The sequence below is a fragment of the Nipponia nippon genome, unplaced genomic scaffold, assembly GCF_047370975.1.
Source record: "Nipponia nippon isolate SJK-2023a ecotype South Korea unplaced genomic scaffold, ASM4737097v1 scaffold_3, whole genome shotgun sequence".
Lineage (NCBI taxonomy): Eukaryota > Metazoa > Chordata > Aves > Pelecaniformes > Threskiornithidae > Nipponia > Nipponia nippon.
In genome coordinates, this window is record NW_028262347.1 from 8,576,024 (window position 1) to 8,596,647 (window position 20,624).

General features: G+C 41.9%; 1 protein-coding gene across 5 annotated transcripts in view; it reads right to left on the reverse strand.

Moving 5' to 3' along the window:
- Positions 1-20,624, reverse strand: part of FAM107B (family with sequence similarity 107 member B) — a 137,265-nt gene that overhangs the window by 19,383 nt on the left and 97,258 nt on the right. The window lies entirely within an intron of this gene.

Consider the following 20,624-nt stretch of genomic DNA (forward strand, 5'->3'; position numbering starts at 1 on the left):
CATTTTCTAGGAAGAAACCCCCTTCCTAGGAAGGAGAAAAAAAACAAAACAAAACAAAAAAAAAACACCAAAGAAATCTGCACTAGTAAAGATTGCTTTTTTCTTCTCTCTTTGGTGGCAAATGGCTCAGAGCAAGCATCCAGCCTCTATTTTGATTTCTTAACACAAGGAGTATCTTTTCGTAGAAACAGAGAAAAGGAAACAAAAAGAAATAATTTTCTTAAACATATTGCTACTCCAAGCTAACAGACCGCCAGCTTACTCACAGGAAAGAAATAAAACCTTCAGCTCAAGAGTTAGTCTTGGCGCAGGCAACTACATCCACATTCCAGCCTGCACTGTGTCCACAAAGAGACGGCCTTCCTTGCCCAGACCTGTTTTATCCACTCTCAGCTGGCAGAGATGTATTTTAGGTATGTGGCTCCTCACTGCAACTCAGTCGAAAAGGACACCGCTACAAAGGCAAGGAAGAAAGACCTGAAGGAAAAGGCAAAAATAAGGAGGCCAGTAAAACCGATGACCTTATCTTCCAAAAGTGAGGTGGAGAAAGAAATTAAAGAAAAGGCTGTTCCACACACTACTCGTGACCTTAACCAAAGGCACGATGCCCTAATGGATTTAAAAGGAATGAGTGGGTGTAAGAACATATGTCAGCCAGAACAAGCCTCCTGGAAATGTATGCTACAGGAGGCAGGGCATGTATCGTATGGGCTTAGGACAGCCAAGCCTGATATACACGAAGCTATTAAACTGCAACAGTGGTCAACAGGAGCCCTGCAAAGAACGCGGCATGCCACAGGGCATTTAGTGGAACATCATCTTCTCACTGTTTGATGGAAGAAACGCGAGTTCTGAAAAACAAGAATTTATAGAAAACAAAAATTGAAAAAAATGTTGACACCGGGTCACATCTGTCAAAGCTGGTGACTTTTTACATGCTCTTTATGAGCAGCTACAATCAGCAGCTTCTACTGCAACCTCATAAATCGGGAAGCTCTGACACTGGGGCAGGGCTGCGTATCAGTCAGTACGCTGCACGTAGGAGGGTAACACAGCCTGCCTCGCTTCTCAGACCGAAGGGCATTGTTTTCTAAAGAAACATGCCTCCATCTGAACAGTATATTGAAGTGTCGCTCATGCAACTGAGTTGCTTTGGCCTTTTAGCCTCCCTGGAATGAAGAACCCAGAATGTCAACACCTAAAACAAAAGCAGTCACACAAGCTTAGCATGTACACAGGAGAGATTTTAGCTTATACTCTGGCAGAACAAATTAAGTCATGTATGGTGACACCGGACTGTTTCTAGGATGTTTTCTATGTCATCTCCTTTTGTGGTTTTTTTAGAAAGGCTTGAAGAGGTTCAGGAAGGGAGAAACAGACAACCACTCCCTAATCCCTCCAGAAAGGAACTGCTCAACAAATTCCAAGTAGTTAACGAAGAAAAACAAGAAACTAGAGAGATGACCCCAGTCTCTCCACAAAGGGATTGTTTGTTGAGCTTCTAAGCTGGTGGCAGGAAAGGAATTTCCTACAGTTGTTACCCTTCTGCTTGACAGACCACCTGGAGGAAAGTCTCAGACTGTCCTTCCTCAGCAGCACCCATGAAGGAGGCCAGCTGTGCCACCAGAGTTAGTAGGACCATAGCAGCTCTGCTCCTCACATCCTTCTCCGTGGCTTTAGAGAGGACAGCTCACTTGCCTTCTGTGCTACAGAAGTGGAATTGAGCTGGACTTAAACTGGAAATGGAAGAACTCTGAAGTGCCTAAGTTGAACAAGCAAAAAAAAAAAACCTCAGTAGTCCTAAGAGGCACTACAGGGATCTCCATCAAACTGTTAAAGCAAGCCACCTGCATCCCAAAAAGTCACACACTACTTCACAATGGTCTCTTAAAGGAAAATAAAATGTGCATATTCTTGTCTTTTCATGCCCAAAAAGAAGAAAAACCTTAAAGAAGCCAAAAACCAAAGGGCTGCAAAACAAGATTCACATAGAGCCAAGAAAGGGGCTGAAAGTCTTTGTCGTTAGATGCCTGCAGCTGAGGAACAAAAGCAGTATTAGGTCACAGCTTGGCTCTTGCTCATCAAGGTGCAAGAAAGCAGCATACAAAGCTTCCAGAGAAGAGAATGCCATTTGTCATTCACATATAGACAACCAGATGGGCATGTCTCTGAAAGACAGTGCTGTCAGACTGAAGAGAAAAGGGTTTGAAAAAAGCCTTCTCGCAAGCCTTGGAGCCCTCTTATTAACACCATTTCACAGGTGACTCAGCTTACTTTACAACAGGCAGGCTGAAAAGCTGTCCCCTAGCTCCAGTTTTAACAACAGCAGCTTAATTAATATGATGAATACCTATTGATAGGCAATCATAACTGCCAATTGCCAGCTGCACCTCTTCACACCTGAAGCCAGCCCTGTTCTTTGTTCCTCTGCTAAACAGGCAACTCGGGGAGGCTCTTAGCACCTGCTGGGCCTGCAACCAAAGAGGGAAACTTTCAGGCCAACAAACTTTATACACTGGCAATAAAATGCATGTTAAGGACGCCTTAAAAATGTCACCATGTGGTGGCCCCAGCAGGATGTCATCTTACTGTCTCAGATGTTTGTAGAAGGAAGGAAGAAATGGCAAGAGGTGTTTCTGCAGTCCTCTTCCTGCTCTCCTTCAATAGCTAAATGGGCTATTTTAAAAAAACAAACATCAAAAAATTGTAATTAAAATTCCAATGAGCCTATATGACCCCTATGTTTTTCTAAAAAGCACACCTCTGTTTTGCAATCAGAAGACACTCCAACAAATGGTCTCGGATGAATACTCGGCATTCGAGTGAACATATCACACTGTGTCACATCCCAGCGAGCACTGCCTTTCGTGTTTCCTATCACTAAATTAATTACTAGCTTTCTCCTTGACTGTGTAACCTACAAAGATGTTATGGCCTTATTAGAAGGAGAGGAACTGTCTTTGTGATCAAGGGTGAAAGGGGAATTGGTGTTTGTGTAGGTATCTCATGCATTCCTGATTCCTCGGGTTATGGCTCACTACAGGGAAGGTGGTCTGCAAATGTGAACACTATCTCTAAAAAATAAAAGGAGGTGGAAGCCCCTTTCCTGTACTGTAAGTTCTTGATCTGTTACTAGTCCCATGAATCTGAGCAAAACAAACCAACCTTCCACAGCACTTTCAAACCTTTTAACCTGAGTTGCTCAAGTTCCTACATCCATCACCGCTTGTCCATCGTCTTACAACACAATCACTTTCTCAACCTGCTTGTTTAACAAGTAGTAGAGAACTCCAGATTGCCAAAGCAGAAAATCAACATCTGCTTCTTTTTTTTAATTAGACAATCATGTTTTGCCACAATTCACTGAGGAATTATGTTTTAAAACTGCAAAAAAATTACTGAACAAGGAGAATTCATCAAAATATAAAGTGGGACCTGTTTGTTATAATGGGCTTGGGTCACAACAGAGGCTCGCTTGCTCAGCAGGAAAGCTGCCCCGTAATTACAGCGAGGAACCGAGTTGAGACAGAAGAGAGAGGCTCTATTCTCAGCTCTACCAAAAATTGGATTTGTGATGCTGAGCAAGTCGCTGAGGCCTAAATTAATCTGGAACAGGCTGTGGCTGTCAGCACAAGACAACATGTCGGATACCAAATGCTGATAGAGCAAAACACGCTTTTTTGGACAAGCAGATCAGTAAGAAACATCATAAATTATGACAACGCTATGCTTTGTTCTATTATAGGCAGCGTTTTGTCGAAAGTTTTGGAGCCATTTCATGTTAAGCACTCTTTCTTATGATGGAACAAATGCTTGTTTTAGAATCAAGAGGCAAAATCCAAATAGGTAATTTGCTGAATGAAGTTTAGAAAATGAAATTGATGATGTTTAAAATAAGCTAAAAAGTCATGGATTAACAGATACACAGAAGAAAATTTAGAAGATGTTAGAGTTAATAACACACAGGCGGTGAATTTCTTGGTGCTGCAAAAGAAACGCCAGGGATTTACGATTCCTATGCCTGAAGGACCAATGCCATTTTCACCCCAAGCCTATTTTTATGAATTTCTTCCCTCCCAAGTTATTAGCAAAGTCCCTAGTGTTTTCTTTTTTGTTATTTGTCTATGGATTTATCATCTCAACAACAAAAAAAGACACATTACACACATGCTTTTGTAAGCTGCGCTAGTAAATATGTTCTCAGAAATGACTCCAAGGCGAAGATCTGCATTGAAAAGCCGGAATGAGAGCTGGGAGCCTGAGGGTTTTCCTATCCCACTGGTGAATACAGCACGTTCTTCTCAAGCATGTTAGTAAGAAGACAGAGACCCATTTATCAAAATCTGTCCTCTTTAAGACAGCATGTACTCCTCACCAGTCTCAGTGTTCAGCAGGGTGTAAATACGGCATCTTCAGCCACTACATCAATGTGAGTGTACCATATATGTTAGTGTTCAAGATTACAGCAAATGTTTGCCACGGTTAAGTCCTGTTTCATCAAGAGACTGTTAATAGTCATCCTTTAATGTGAATCTTAACAAGCCAGCCTTAGCTTTTTTCGTATCATCGAGATATACGATGTTATAAACACAGGATTCCTACCCACCACGCTGAATCCATCAGCCTGCTTGCACAGAGGATTTTGTCCCACCTGCTTTAGCACTGATCCCAATAAAGCGACAGGAAAAGCTGCACAGAAACACAACAAGGGCACCATTTTTTACTGCCAGACAGCAACAGGGTCCATTTCCAGTTTAGAAATGCATTTGGTTATGAAAGCGAACAAGCTATCAAAAGTCACCCCGGAGCCTTCCCCTGCACAGATTTGTCATTAATATTTCCTGTTCTCTCACCTACACCTTTCCAGCACAGCTGAGAGCAGCAGCAGCACAGGTACCAATGGCACCAAACTACAACTGTAAATATTTGAGCATGGCAAACATGGTTTGAACATGGTGGTAGCTCAACCAGATGTGTGTCTTAAGGATCTTTCCAGCAGACAACAGCTTGCTCCAGCCAGTCCCAAATCACCTGTATTTGAGAAACTATTGCAGCGATCAGCTCATACTGCACTCGCGTGAGTGAACAGGCCCTGCAAGGAAGCAAAACCCCCAGAAGAGGCAGACACTGTCAGCTGGGATCGTGTAACTTCTGCCAGTGCAATGTACTAGGGAAAATAAGCACACGGGTCTACCTGTATCAGTATCCAGCAAAGTTATTCCAGACTGGGAAGAGCTGTACCAGCATAAACACAACTAGTGCGGAGATCGTACCACTCGAACCCTACAGACAAAGCAGTACAATTTGTAGGAAAAGGTTAGAATCCCAGTAACAATTAAGATCAGACTAAAAAGTGCAAGTGGAGAAGTGAAATATCTCTATTAAGGACATTGTCAGAAAAAAAATCCCAGCTCCTCATTGTTCACGATATACGCAGGCAGTGAGGAAGGAGTTGCAAAAGGCTGAAATGACAAGATTTCAATCATCATTACTCGAGTTTCATTAGAGCTTATGTTATACATTTATTTTACAAACAGCAATTAGAACCAAAAGGAGAGCAACTTCACTGTCCACACACACTTGAGAAAGTCATTATGCTCCACAAGCTTAGAGTCTATGTGCAGAGGGCTGAATCATTACCCCCATTTCATATCCTAAACCTTCCTGGAAGCCAATGGGCTTTGGGGCTTACAAAACAGGAGAACTTTTGGAAATTTTACTTTTGACTGCCCTCAGTCAATGTTGCATCCCTCCAGAGAGGCACGACCCTCAGGCTGTCCTTCACACAAAGGTAACATCCTGCTCACGTTTTAGTTAACTCTCTGGTTTAGATTTTCCAGCGAAAAAAGATGCTGGCTGCCACCTTCATCCCTAAACCTCACCTTGCCGGCACTACTAACCTGTTTGCCGCAAAGTTGGGCTGCATGAGCTGCAACATTATGTGTGTTTGAACAGGGTGACAGCCACCTCCATGGGAGTCCACCAGTATAGCATCATCTTGTACATAAGCGAAGCTAACAACTCCACAGTTTCAGGTTAAACACCCTCTTTCAAGAGCCATTTCCCTCTCACAAACACACCTAATTAAACATACACCTCGAGGCCTGGTAGAACAAACAATAAGTCTTTGTGGCTGTACAGGAGTGCAGGTTTTGATTCAGGAAGTATATGTCTGCAAATTAATTTTGATCCGCATCCTACTGTGCTCAGTGTTTTCCTATGGCTTCTATTCAACATAAACATTTACTACCATTGGAAACCTGTGCTTCCAGGAAAACAATGTTTAGTTAAATTCACACAGTGATTAAAAAATAACAATAAGACCATTAGAAGTTTGAAGTCAATGGATGAACTTTGCAAGACAGCAGCAGTCGGTTTACTAAAGCGCGTGCCAGCAAATGTGCCTGTCCGCCATCAGAAGTACCAGCCTCCCTAGTAGGGAGATTAACAAATTTTTTTAGTTGTTTCCAGTAGAGTCAAAATGGGAAAGTTTGTAGAGGCTGGAGCACCGGCTCTTTTTGGGGAAAAGAGATTTATGCACAATTTCAGAGTTCTCTAATCTCCCCTGGAGGGTATTTGCAATGCGAGAGGGTGCTGACATGCATTTTAGGGAGAACCTCTGAAGGTGTCTTTTAAATATCCCTTCCCCAAAAACTCCCCTGGGACAGCTGCATTACTTCAACAAGTGACTTAAGAGGCAGGAGGAGACAGTATGTTAAATGAGTAAGGCAGACATGGAAAGCCAAGGCAACAAGAATTTCATTTGAATTCTCAAGTCTCGTTCTCCCCTTCTTTACATCAGATAAATGAACGCAGTTCAGCCGTAGACACCTTGTATTAATCTTACCCAAGACCCCAGCTAAAAACTGAAGACATCAACCACTTGTCTCTGTCTCGCTTAAGACCTTTTATATATCCCACTCTAACCCTTGTTTATACCATTATGATTATTATCTAATTATAAACAATGGCTTGATTAAAACATACATATTTATAGAAGCATTCATGTCACCTACCTTTAGGCCTTTAACTGCTGGAGCTAAAATAGGAAAGCAAGCTCCTTATAGCATTAGCACGGTTAACCAGAGGGCAAATCAAAGCAGCTATGCTGAACACTTAATGTCAAATATCATCGCTCTCAAGCAGCTCCCAGAGACACTTGCCTTCCTCCACTGGGTTTATGTGAAGTTCAGGGAGCCTAAACTCCTAAACTGCTTTTTAATAGCAGTAGGAAAGGTCCCTTCAAAAATCAAAATAGTTAGAAATTCCAGCCCAAATTCCATAAACAGCAATACTGAACAAATCAAACCTGCCACTGCTTTCTACAACACCTCCAGTATCCCAGCTACTTCCAGCTTCGCATACTGTATAATGTAAAACCATGGAAAATACTCAGTTTAATCATTTCCTGTATTATTCACCACACTGTGTGTAATACCTCGTGGATTAATTATCTAGATAACAAAATGACTGTAAGTGCCATTAATGTCGTCGGTCTGAAGTAGTCATCTAAAGAACTAGAGCAACGTACTCCTGCGATCTACAGCGTGGGGGAAGCTGAAATGAAGAACCCATCCTACCTGCTACATACGGGTGAAAAAAACCCCCTTCTTCCCCGTGCAGGAAGGTGACTAAACTATTATGCAACTGTGGAAAGTCCCAGTGATTGGGAAAACTGAAGAGAGGAAAGGGCTTTCATACCTGGAAGCCAAATTGTTCAAAAGAATAGAGAGAAGGGTCACTCAAGTCTAACACATCTGAGTCTTCTTCATCTGAAATCCAATGAGGAGCCAGAACTTCTTATCAATTACTACATGAACTTACTATGTAGTAAATGCTGTACAATGAAAACTATTTTTTAGTCCTGTATGTAGAATAGCAAAGAGTAGTGCAACACCATCAATGGCTGAACTCACTGCGGAGCCCAGTGGATCCCCAGTACTGACTGCTCAGAGGATGCACACCCTCTCCCTTCTTCCCAAGCACCCAAACGTGGCCAGCAACGCTCAGCTCCTGGCATGGAAGTAGCTAGCTAAACACTGGGAGCAGGGCATGGGTGGAAAAAAACCATAGTCACTGAGTGGGACGATCCACTTCATCTAACAGTGACATCTAAAAGACATGTACCCTGGCTAAGCTGGTCCTTTGAGCTGGTCTAAGCCAATCTAGACTTTTTCTGTAGAGAAGAAAAGATCACATCTGGGAAATGACCTGTTAGAGCAGGTCCAGAGAAGGGCCATGAAAATGCTCAGAGGCTGGAACACCTCTCCCATGAAGACAGGCTGAGAGAGCTGGCGTTGCTCATCCTGGAGAAGAGCAAGCTCCAGGGAGACCTTATTGCAGCCTTGCAGTACTTAAAGGGGGCTTGTAAGAAAGATGGAGAAAGACCTTTTACCAGGGTCTGTAGTAACAGGACAAGGGGCAATGATTTTAAACTGAAAGAGGGTAAGTTTAGATTGGATATAAGGAAGAAATTTTTTATGATGAGGGTGTTGAAACACTGGGACAAGTTGCACAGAGAAGTTGTGGATGCCCCATCATTGGAAGTGTTCAAGGTCAGGTTGGACAGGGCTTTGAGCAACCTGATCTAGTGAAAGGTGTCCCTGCCTGCTGCAGGGGGGTTGGACCAGATGATCTTTAAAGGTCCCTTCCAACCCAAACCCTCCTGTGGTTCTATGACTCATCACAGTTATATTAGGATGGGATAAATGCATTTTTGAAGGTGCTTGTACTGATTGACAAAAGCAGTCCAACAATGAGAGATACCACACCCAAGGTGACAGAGCCCTCCTGGACCCAGGACACCCGCACGAGTGAAGGAAGCCCTCCAGCAGAGTTTACTGCTCTCCCTAACCACAGATGTGGCCACCTACCACCACCAGGCTCAGCTTGCACAGATGGAAATGTCTCATTTCTGTGCGTCCTGATTAAGCAAGAGGCACGGATTTCTGTTTGAAGGCAATATAAATTGCACCACTAGAAATACCAATGAAAATATTTCTGTTATTTCCAGGCCACCAAACACAAGTAGCACTTAACTAGTTTACTACTCTGGTTTCCAATTTGAGAAATGCCTTTAATGGAAGCGCTTTCTTGAACACATACCAAATGCCACTGAACATAAATGTGCCTAAACTGTGTCTCCGAGAGAGGTCTGTTTTTAAATTAACTTTGAGCATGTTCCAACCTAAAAAGGGAGGGGGTGAAGGGAAGGGACAAAAAAAAAAAGAGGAAAAGAGGAAGAAGGTCTCTTTTGTGGCATTTTTCTTTCTGCGAACACAGGAGGAAATAGGTGTTGGTACGAGTAGAAAGGAAGACAGATTTACATCTCCCAGTTTCAAAACAAAGTGCTATCAGCAAAAATATTAGATTATTGATGCAGAGAGAGAGGAAGTTGCAAAGCTGCTTAACATTTCAAGAAGCTGTGAGGCTTTTCACTCGGTGCTGTAGCTGGGGAAAATAAAAATATTCTTTGAGTAGGATTTAGTAACTCAATAACAAAAGTCAAATAGATTAAATGTTGCATCTGTTGTTGTAATTAAATTAACAAAGTACTGGTAGAATCATGCATGTTTTCCCCTTGTGTACCATACCCTGGGCAAAGATGTGCTGTAGCTGTATATATTTCCTGTGTTATAAATTAAAACACAAGCCAAATTCATCCTTCCTGCAATGCTATTAAAAATCAAGGAAAATTACTCCAGGGATAAATCTGGCCCAGAGATGTTTTTCAACAAAGATGAGTTTCAGAATAAATTCTACGAAAATAGGTCTGTGAGGAAATACTTGAAACATTTTCACTGGTGTTCCCAGAGCACTTGTTTAAAAATATTTTGGAACAGATAGTTCCTAGTATTAAATAGGTGGAAAATTTGAAGACAGTGTTTTAGAATACTCTGTTTCCAGGTGATCAATCTGGTATTCTTACAGTCTGGATTTGGGAGGGAGTGGTAATGGTGTTACTGTTTCATTTTTTTGTTTTCAGGTTTTTCTTGGGGGTGGGAAGGTATCGTGGGTTTTTTTGGTTTGTTTTGTTTTCTTTTTTTTTAAATACCTAAGTATCTGCACTCTTAAATAAAGGCCACTTTATACGCAGCTCAACTTGGGTACCAAGAATTGAGGAGCTCAGAAATTACAGGTGTACGTGGAGAATCAGACCCATGCATTCAAGAGATTACAAATTTTCACATCAAGATTACACAATCAGATGAAACACTACTATAAATAGTATCAGGTTAGGCTCCCAGCTGGCTTGAGCTGGAGCCAGTCTACTAAAATCAATTAATCTTCCTCAGCTTATCTGACTCACTCAGGGAATGTGTACAATTATTAATATTACAGTTCTCCATGAAGTCACATATGCACAGTGCTGAAAAGGGCAATGGCCTCAGTCAACCTTCATACGCAGTAGCATGATGCTGGAGACCTGCATGAATGCACCTGTAACCCTTCTGCAAGAGTGCATCAACTAAAATCATGAAAACAGCCATAAAACACACACAAGTTGCTGAAAGCAATTTATCTCCAGCAATTTGCACAGCTAACAACCATTGTAATCACATTTTTGCAGAATCATAGAAAACTGGGCTGAAAGGAACTTCAGGCGGCCATTCACCCCTTCCCTGCCTCAGGGCGAGCTGTAGCACACTTACACGCTCCTGACACCTCCTCCTTCCTTGGAGGGTTTTGAGCCAAAATGTTTCCTTCTTGATCTCAGTCCAAAGCAAGATGTGATTTAAACCCAGTTGTTCATCTCATTTGAAGCTTCAGGTGTTGGCCTTTAATGCTAATAAAATACACAGAACATGAAACTGGCTGGCTAGTTCCTATGTGAATACAGAGCTGAGCGTTTGCTAACGCGGGGACAGCAGAAGATATAAACAGGTAGGATTAATGATTTTTTTTTTTTTTGAGCAAGAGTGAAACAGCAGAAATAAAAAATCTGTTCAACAGATCTCCATTGTAGGAGATATTTTTAGCACATCTGGAGGAGACCACAAGGGTCATGAGAAAATGTGCAAAGCTCCCATCGAGGCCGTCCTCTCCATGACACGCACTGAGAGGCAGCAGGTCTACCCTCCCGCTGCCATATGGAAGAGGCCACTCTGTTCCCAGAGTGTTCCCATTCTCTCCAGCGTTGCTCTGACCAAGCCTGTTTTTCCATCCCCCAGCTTTTACAAGCTTGTGACAAAGTCCCCTTGCAGTGGCACTGGGGCACATACTTCTCCTCCCCTCTGTTTTCCCACCAGAAAGTCACAGGCTCAGAAGAGAGAAGAGGGTCCCATGGAGCAGACGGCTCCCAGCTCCCCTGCCTCCAAAACCGCCCAGGGCACAAATCCAGAGATGGAGTCTGTGGAGGGAGGAAAGGGGAGGCTGGCAGGGAAAGCCATTAAATGTGCCTTTTTGCAAAAACAGTACTTGGATGGGTCTCCCAGCACAGAAGTATTCAGGGCTAACAACAGTGCTACTGACAGTGCTTCTGCAGTAAGGTAAAGGGAGAAGGGTCTGGACATCAGATCCTAGTCTTAGAAAAGTTTTAAATTATTAAAGCAAGGCATCAATTCTTGTAACAGGGCGCTGCAGCTTATTTAAAGAAAATAACACACTAAGAAGAACATTTTTTTCCTTCCACATCTTCCAGGCATGGCATCACTAGGATCTGTTTGGAAAAGTTTCCATTGCTTCTGCCACAGTGCTGAAAACAATCTTGTGCTTGTAAAGAGATGCAGCCCAGTCTCCTCATCGTGGTTCTAAACCAGAACACACGTTTCTTCTATTTTTTTTTCCCATATATTTATTTGCATGCAATTATTCAGACAAATCATACTCCTCAATCTGCTGGGACTAAGTTTATTCCAATAACTGTGACGGCTTTTTTCTTCCCTGATGTTCTGTTTTTCAGGGCAAGGTTGTTTTTTGTGTGTAAGATCCTTTTTCAATTATGCAAAACACAAAGCAAAAGTGTAATAAAAAATGCAACAACTCTATTGCTTATTTTTGTGGCCTGACATTTTCATTTCATGTCATAATGAGTCTAATCAATCTATCCTGCATTACACACATATCACATTCCTAACCAGTAGCAATTAGAAATAGACACCCGATTTCTTTCTTCCAGAATTGTATGAAAATTAATGTCACTTGTCACAAAAAGAGTTCAGACTACAAAGAGCAACACACAAAACACTAAGTATTTTAATTTGACACCATTCTTCATGCAGTTCTCAAATCAAAAGCAACAATACTAAATTCTATTATTAATCCTCCTGCTCAGATCATCACTCTGAATAAAGGCATTAATGAGATGGAGACCTGCAAAGCATTGTCTTAGAAGCCATAAAACATAAAATTAAAACTAAAAATGAACAATTTGGTCCTCAGGATTAAAAATCCTCAGTAAATCACATAATCAGTAAGAAAAGGCTAAAGTGCTGAACAAGGAGCATCTGTAGTGGCTCTGTTCCTGTCTGTACAAGTGGCAGGCAGGCTCTCTCTCGAGTGACAAATGCGTGAGTCTCCCTGTGACCTGTCCTAGAGATGTTGTACCCATTGTGGTCAGGGAGCCGCGCTGGCAGCTTTCCATCCCGGGGCTCAAATTCTCACAGCTGCCCACTCACGGGACTTTCTTGCTCTCCTCCAACACACTTGCCCTTATCTTCTGAGAGGCGACAAGCACAGTTGTCCCAGTTAAGCAGGAGGTGTCCTGCACCAGTTCATGCCCTCCCGAAGACCCATCCAGTCTCACGTTGGCAGCTGCAATAAAAACAACTGCTCCGCTTCGGGAAGGAGCGGCCAGTTGCTTCAACAGCCAGCTCTACCCCAGCTGATGGAAGTGGAAATGGCGATGTTTCTTCATATCAGTTACAGAAGCCTTGCCTTTAATTTCACTTGGAAGCTTGTCCCTGCCTATCAGGTTTGTTCATTTTGTGTGTCAGCCACTTGTTCCTTAAAAAGTTCAAACGGGGGAAAAAAGGATGTAGAAGCTGGAGTAACGCTGAGCTCTTCTGTAACTGGCTTCTGTATCTGTATCTCTAGAAGTGGTTGTATCACATCCAGAGCATGCTGCCTTACCACCTCAGAAGTCAGAGGGCTGCCCCAGTTTCAATTCCCAGTGCTGCCCATCACTCAGTCACGTGCTGTGAAACAGAGACTGCGCCTAGAGCAAAGATGGACATGGAGTACCAAATATTCAGTGATTCAGGCTCAGGTCTCAACCATCTACTCAGATGTCACATCCATTTCATAAAAACATCCGCCTGTTCTGCATCTATGTTAATGGGGAGAAGAAAAGCCGAGTCTGGCAGATGTGCAAAGCTCAGGCAACAATAAAACAGGTCACTGATCAGATAAACTCTCAGGGCATATTCACTGTAAAAGATGCCATGAATTTCGTTTCCTTGCAAGATAACACGACAGACGGACAGTAATGCCTGCTGCAAAATTGTCTCACGAAAAGAGAGTGACACAGTGAGGGACCCGAGACATTTGTATATAAACCCATTTAAGCTGAATCCCATATAGTGTATGCAAGAGTGTGGGTGCAAGAACTGCACAACTGTTTGCTTGCACATTACCTGAATCCTGGACAGAACACCCGTGGCCAGCCGTCCCAGGGATTTCCAGAGCAGACTTAGGGAACTCTAACGGCTCACCAGCTGCTACTGAAACCTACGTTCAACAAAGAGGCTAAAAAAATACCAGGTGATCTCTTATTAGGTCCCAACTTGCCATTGAACAAAGTAACAAGATAGGCAGGATCCAAGGAGTCTCCTTTATTTGAGAGATCCCTTGAGGCCCAGTCCCTCCGAGAGGGACAGCAATTATAAATCTTTCAGTAGCAAACCATTAACCTCACAGTTGCCAAAAACCTAAAGTTTCATTTAGTACATGAAATTATTTCATACCTTTCTAAATCCTTTATACAATCTGCATATCACTGCTTTTATTTTCATACAGCAAACTAAATATAACCCTGATAGTTAAGAGTGAAATAAAGAAACAGTTGCAGATTTTGAATACTGATGGTTATTCCCCCCTGCTGCCAACATTTCTGTGTATCTTCCAAATGCTGAGTAAATCAAAACCTAGAAAGAAATACACACTGTGGGCCAGATCTTTCAGCAGGTATAAGTCAGCATGGTCTGAATGACTCTTCATACATAATTACGCTGCCAAATACTTGATGAAAAGAACTGAGTGGATGTCAGCATATGCTTCGTGCAAAACAGACAAGACGACCTTTGTCAGACAAAAATTAAATTAAGACTCACTATAGGAACTGTATCATACAGTTTAAAAGAAAACCACACTACAAACACATGTGCAGGCCTGAAAACAGGGGTAAAAAGCATGAGGAATGTCAGCTGAGGTCTGCTCCTTGTGAGGACGGACATTCAACAGCAAGGGATACTATTATCCATTGCATGCAGAGGACTGGTTTTATAGGAACTGGCAGGCTTGCTGCTTCAAAGCAGCTGCTTGAACATTTAGCTTGAAAGACGGACTATTCCTCGCATTTTCTTTGGTGTGTCTTTTAGCTGTGCTGCTAAACTGCTCTGCTGACACAGCAGTGCCAAACAGCAACGTGTTTCATACCGGACTGGAGTGCCTGCAGGCTGAATGAGAGCCTGGTAAAAACTGCACGTGGTGTATGTGGCACGCTGAGGCAGAGGCCACAGCACCGTTCCAATGCCAGAGGCGCCTGGAAGCTGTCGCGTAGTTTTTGAGGACGCAGCTCAGTACCTTCACATGAACAAGGTGGTTGTACGTGAGCCATTTTCAGAGCTGGCTATTTTGTCATAAAGAAAGCCAAAGAAGGAAGCAGTCAGTAAGAGACAGAAACTTGCTGCTCTCATGAATGCACAGATGACTCATGTACTAGAGATGCACGCATGACTAGCCCATGCTAGTCGGAGCTGGGTATTAGGGATAACTCCAACAGCCTGCATTATATAGATATGAGGTTAGCAGCCTACACATCTGCCAGTTTTCTTGCTAGATACTGAAAAACAGCATACATCTAATCACTCAACAGCAGTAACTCCCTTTCCTGCTTCAATCTTCTGTTACACAGTTTCATCTGGTCCAAGAGACTTAAAATGTATAAATTAACAATATCTGATTTTTTGCTGGAACAGTGGAACAAAATAACTGATAAATTGAAACGTTAAAAAAAAAAAATGCAAAAAATTGAAGTTCACCAACTGAAAATATTTTCCAAAGCAGTGATTCAGCTTAGTGTGTGATCTTACACACACACAGAGACACCTGTTTTCACGTATTAAACTAATGCTACCTAGAACAAAAGATGTGCTCAGCTTTCCTTTGTAAAGCCCATCATGCAAGTAGGTATCTAATAAATAAAGAGGCAACTGTAGTCTCATACAATATGGCAATTTCAATCCAACACAAAATTTTCTGGCACTGAGGCTGAAGCCACACATTGTTAAAGGAAAGGTACCAGACCCTTCCTGGTGTGAATATTTAATGTTTTGAGAGAAGCGAGAGAATTTTGTGTTTAGAAGTTACTCCATTAGAAGCACACACTGTTCTCCTAAACACTTTGTTTTAAATTAGGGTTAACCAACTTGTAAGACTACTCACAAAATCTCCAACCCCTCAAGCAAAGCAAGAAGAACTCTATCAGTAAAGCTGTGGACAAAGGGGATTACCAGTCTGTCTTGCAAGTGAGAATAGCCTGTTAGGAAAGGCAGAATCACATTTGCATGTAGAAAATTTTAAAATTTTTATTACTAAATATAACATCTCAGATTCCCCCCCCCATTTCATTTTCAATAATACACATACACTCATTTCTGCTTGTTCCATTAGATAGCAACAGGTAGCAGAGCCAAAGTCACATTCTTGTTCAAAGTCACTTGGGATTTGAGCGCTCCCTCTCAGATTCCCCCGGAGGGGAGCAGCAATGCTGAGACCATAGGAAACAGGCAGGCACGTGCAGGGGGGAGAGGAATAGGAAGTACCTGCATGTGGCTGTCAGACCCATCTTCTTCATAGGCCTTGTCAAAATATCCACAAGGTAGCCAAAATTCCCATACAAATCCAAACTGGGGAGGGAGGAGGGAAAGACTCAAGTACTGGGATGTTCCAATTTGAATGTGTCGTTAAGAATTATAATTATGAGCTCATTACATGGGGGTGGGGGAGGGATTAAAAAAAAATCAAGCAAAGAGGCTCTGTTTGATGTGGCACCTAGATGGCAAGGGAGAGAAGCATTTATTCCACCACACTGAAATGTTTTATATTCACAGTCATCGCCGCAGTGTTGAATAAAGTGAAGGAAAGTGTTGCTGCTTCTTCCTTCTATCGTTCTCTGCTACGGCACCCTCTGCCATCCAAATTCCCACTCCCTCTCACACCTTTATAAAATGTCAGTGCAGTGTCTTTCTAGGAATTTGGGCCAAGTTCAAGAATCCCCATCTGCTCCCGTTGGAGAGGAATGAGATCAGACTGTAAATGCGTGGCAGACTCCTACCAAGGAGGCATGCGAGCACAATTTGGACGCGTATGAAAGTCAGTACCAGCTTTCTTCATTCAAATTAAAAACTTTAGACTCGCCTCTGTCTCTCTGTAATGAAGCATTCATATATTCAGTTCATCATCCGTTTAGGTTAAGTGCATGTATAGGCAAGCACTCTCAAGACACTTCATTAATCTACATTTATCTTAAAGATGTTTAGAATTGTAGACATGCATGTGCAAGATGAGTTTTTCAAGACTTAAAAGCAATTAGGTCTTGAGAAAAGTGGCTTTGGTAGCACATGTTCTCACAGTTATTTAAATTAATTCAAATCAAGTATACGTTTAAATCAGCACAAGACTTCTCATTAGACATTGCCTTTTTTTCCGGTTTTAAGAGCTTTTTTGAATCGTTTTGCACTGCGCACTTAGGAGCATGCACTTATGCAGGTAGTCAGCTTGCAGGATGGTGCCCTTTGACAAACCTATATGCACACCACAACCCCACCCCCCCCATTCAAAAATGGAATTTATAATGCTTTGTTGTTATAGTTGGTAGCACTACAGGAATATATATAAAAAAGATGCTCTTCGTATCAAAACATCAGTCTTTCAAGTGACTTGTAGGAACAAACAGCAGAAATAGAGCCAACAACTGAAAAGCAGAGCAGTGCACCTACTCGGATCAAATGCTGGAGCAAACCTGGGTCGGCGACTCCCTGCCTGCTTGGAAGGAAGCACCCAGAATAGAGAAAGGCTGTAACACTAGAAAAGAAAGATACAATATGCGACAGCTCCTCAGCAACTCACATTCACTTGCTCATTCATGCTCTGAAGTGCATAAATCTGGAGTCACTTTCTGGAGGTGTTTCTCCCCACCTCACTGGTTTTCATGGTAGCCCAGGGCTAAAGTTAGGAGCAGAAACCTGCATTCTTCCACTGAACGCTTCCCAATTTATCTTCACGGCACTCTGCAGAGCTGAAATCAAACTTCCTTATTTCGTAAGGCAGTGAATTTAAAAAAAAAAAAAAAAGGCAAAACAAAAATGAAAAGCAACAGAAATCAAGCTACTTGCCCAAAGCTATACGAGAAATTAGGTAGAACAGGAAACCGAAGGCGGATCATGCAAGTCCCAGTTGAGCCCTGTAAGATTAGCCCTCCTGCACTGAACCATCTACTACACTTCTAGATGTGCAGTGATTTCAAATCCCGCCTACTTAAACTCTAACTCTTGAATTTTCCATCATCGGAAAAAGACAACCCTAACTCTGGTGGAGAATATTAGACGTCCTTATAATTCCAAGTGTCTCTCTTGCTTCCAACTATTTATTCTCCTTTTAAGTCCATAAATGGTCACACATTGGCCACAAATGTGGCCAAGAAAAAACAATGTGATTACATTCTGCGTATGGTTAAAGCCTGGAGCCTGCTGTTTTAAAACATACACATAAACATACACATACATATGTACATACATTTACACTCACGCATATATATATAGCTTTTGTTAATAATCAGAACAGATCCTGATGAATCACCTCTATTTGATTTTTTTACAGTGGTTCTTGTAAAAAGCAATCCCCAAATGTGCAAACTATTAAGAAAATATGTGAAAAAACAAAGTCTGATTGGCAGACTAAAGTTGTAGGCTGAATAAGACATAAGCCTGTTTAGCATTAATGCCGGAAGATCCTCTCTCACTCTAAAAATCTGACATACCGCTTGCTTTATTAGCTCTAAATCAACTACTCATTTAATGTACATTAAAAATGGGAAATTAGAAATTAATACAAACGATTTAGAACTGAAGTTAGGCAAAGACAGCACTTCTTTTTTAATAGACTTTCAGTTTGAAAGTGAATATTATTGCACACTGCTGAATTGCTACGACAGTCCACAAGGCCAGCACTAGAAGTCTGTCGATATAACCATTTTCATTTACTAAGAGTTGATTAACTCAAGGCTTCCCTTTCCACTAATTGAATACCACAAACTGCTTCCAACTATTATGAGTTTAGATCTCAGTGTACGAGCAAGGAATTACTATCTTATGCATCATCTAGAATTACAGTTTCACAGATCAAGGAAATGAAACTTTTTAAAATTGGGAAAAGAAAAAGAAAGGCAAGATAGTGCTTCACCCTAGTCAACAAGTCACTGTAACTCAGATTAACTTAGAATTCATGAAACTTTAGTCCAGAATGTAAAAACGAAAGTCTGACCCTTAAAAAGCAAGGTCAGATGTTCCATTAATTTCCTCTTACATTTTGGTAAAGCACGTGGTCCAAGGTCACAGAAAAGTCTATTGCAAGTCACAAATATGCCACCAGTAGAGGTCCAAGAGTTTCCCTTCCAAGCTAGAGACAATTACCAACAAAACAGAAGAAGACACCACTCGCACACCAAGCCGAACAAGGTGAGCTCTTCACCGGCAATCACATTTAATAGCAATGACGATACAGAGAAACAGCTCTGCAGCCAGAGCCTGCGGTTGGCACAGCTACCGGTGCGCTGGGGCAATTAGCTCTAGCAGACTGGTGTTACAGTCGCGCATACCCCCTGCTCACTGCAGAAGCCTTGTAACATTTGTGTTTACTACTCTAGGTCAATGCCAGTACCTTCACAGTCCTCACCTACTGGAAAGTGCTACCCCGCTGTACCGTTAACCCTCCCCACGTTCCCAGGGAGAAGGACATGCCCCTTATTCCAAGCACCTTAAACTCTATCTAAACCCATTTTAATCATGCACATGGAGGCTTTTTTCCCTTCCAATACTTTTAGTGAACGTAACATTAGAAGAGGCTGAAAATTTTTCCTTTCTTAATCTCGACAAAACCTTTTTCCACCAGGTACTTTGTAACAGGGCTGCTGCACAGCACCATTACTGGAAACAACGGCTTTATAATGGAAATGGTGATGTAACCTTAAACATAGCACCAAGCTGCATAAAAACTCTGTCATGCTTCTGGAAAGAAAATGCATTTAAAACTTAACAGGCTCTGTCATCATCATAAAATGCACACACTGCTGCTGCATGCTCTCACAAAGCTTCATTAAATGGGGCTGGGCACAGAGGCAATGGCCTGCAGTCTCCCCTGACTTTGTGCGGTATGTGGGCTCATTACTACCACCAGCTGTGACCATCTCCACGCTAACAGGGAAGGGGAAGATAAAAATCTGCACTAAATTAGAATCTAGTTTTGTGATCACGAAAAGAATAAGGGAACAAAACTGATGTGAACACAAGTCAGTGCTGCAGGGTTACTCTCACTACCTGTCCATTATACGCTTAGTTATTCTTTGCCCAGCGTTAACACCTACTCATTTCTCCAAACCAGTGACTCTCGTTACCATCCTCATTCCTTGTTATCAAACTAGCCTTCCTCTGGGAAAGGTTTATCAGCTTCAATGAACACTGGCCACTGTACTTCACATAAAATTTGGAAATTTTGAAATTAAGACAGTAAATCACCACTACCCTCTGCACACAAGAGACAAGTCCAGGCCAGGTGTAACAAAGATATAATGATACTATTTTATTAAATACGACTTGGCCTTAGTGAACATCCTAAAGTTAATAACCCTAGGTTAATAATCCTGAAGAGGACTGCTGTTACAAAGACAAAGATCTCCAGGAATTTAACACAGGGTATGTTTTATTATTAAAACTACACTTACACCTAAAGTGCTCTGGATTATTTAAGATTTATATAAACGAGAGCCAGGAGACCTCATCTAATCATCTAATCTACATCTAATGCTGTAATAGCCTCTGATTCAAAGGCCGCCAATTTACTTTGTGTTCACAAAGTATGTACTACATACCGTAAAATGAAATAATAAAAAGAGGTAACAGGGAAGAGCTGATACGGCAAAAGACCCAAGCAGAAGCAAGGGGGAAAAGAAAGAAAAAAAAAAAAAAAAAAAAAAAGGAGGATGTTTTAAAGACAAACTATCTGCATGCGCAGTTCTGAAATTATAATTCCCAACTTCCCTATCACATTACTGTGTGCGCTGCAGATGAACCAAAGCAATGGAGAATAACAGGGCCATATTGCCTCTTTTGAAAGGAAAACTCCACCATCATGGAAAGCTAGTAAAGAGAATAAAAGCAACAGGCAAGTCTAAGAAAGCAGAGAATGAA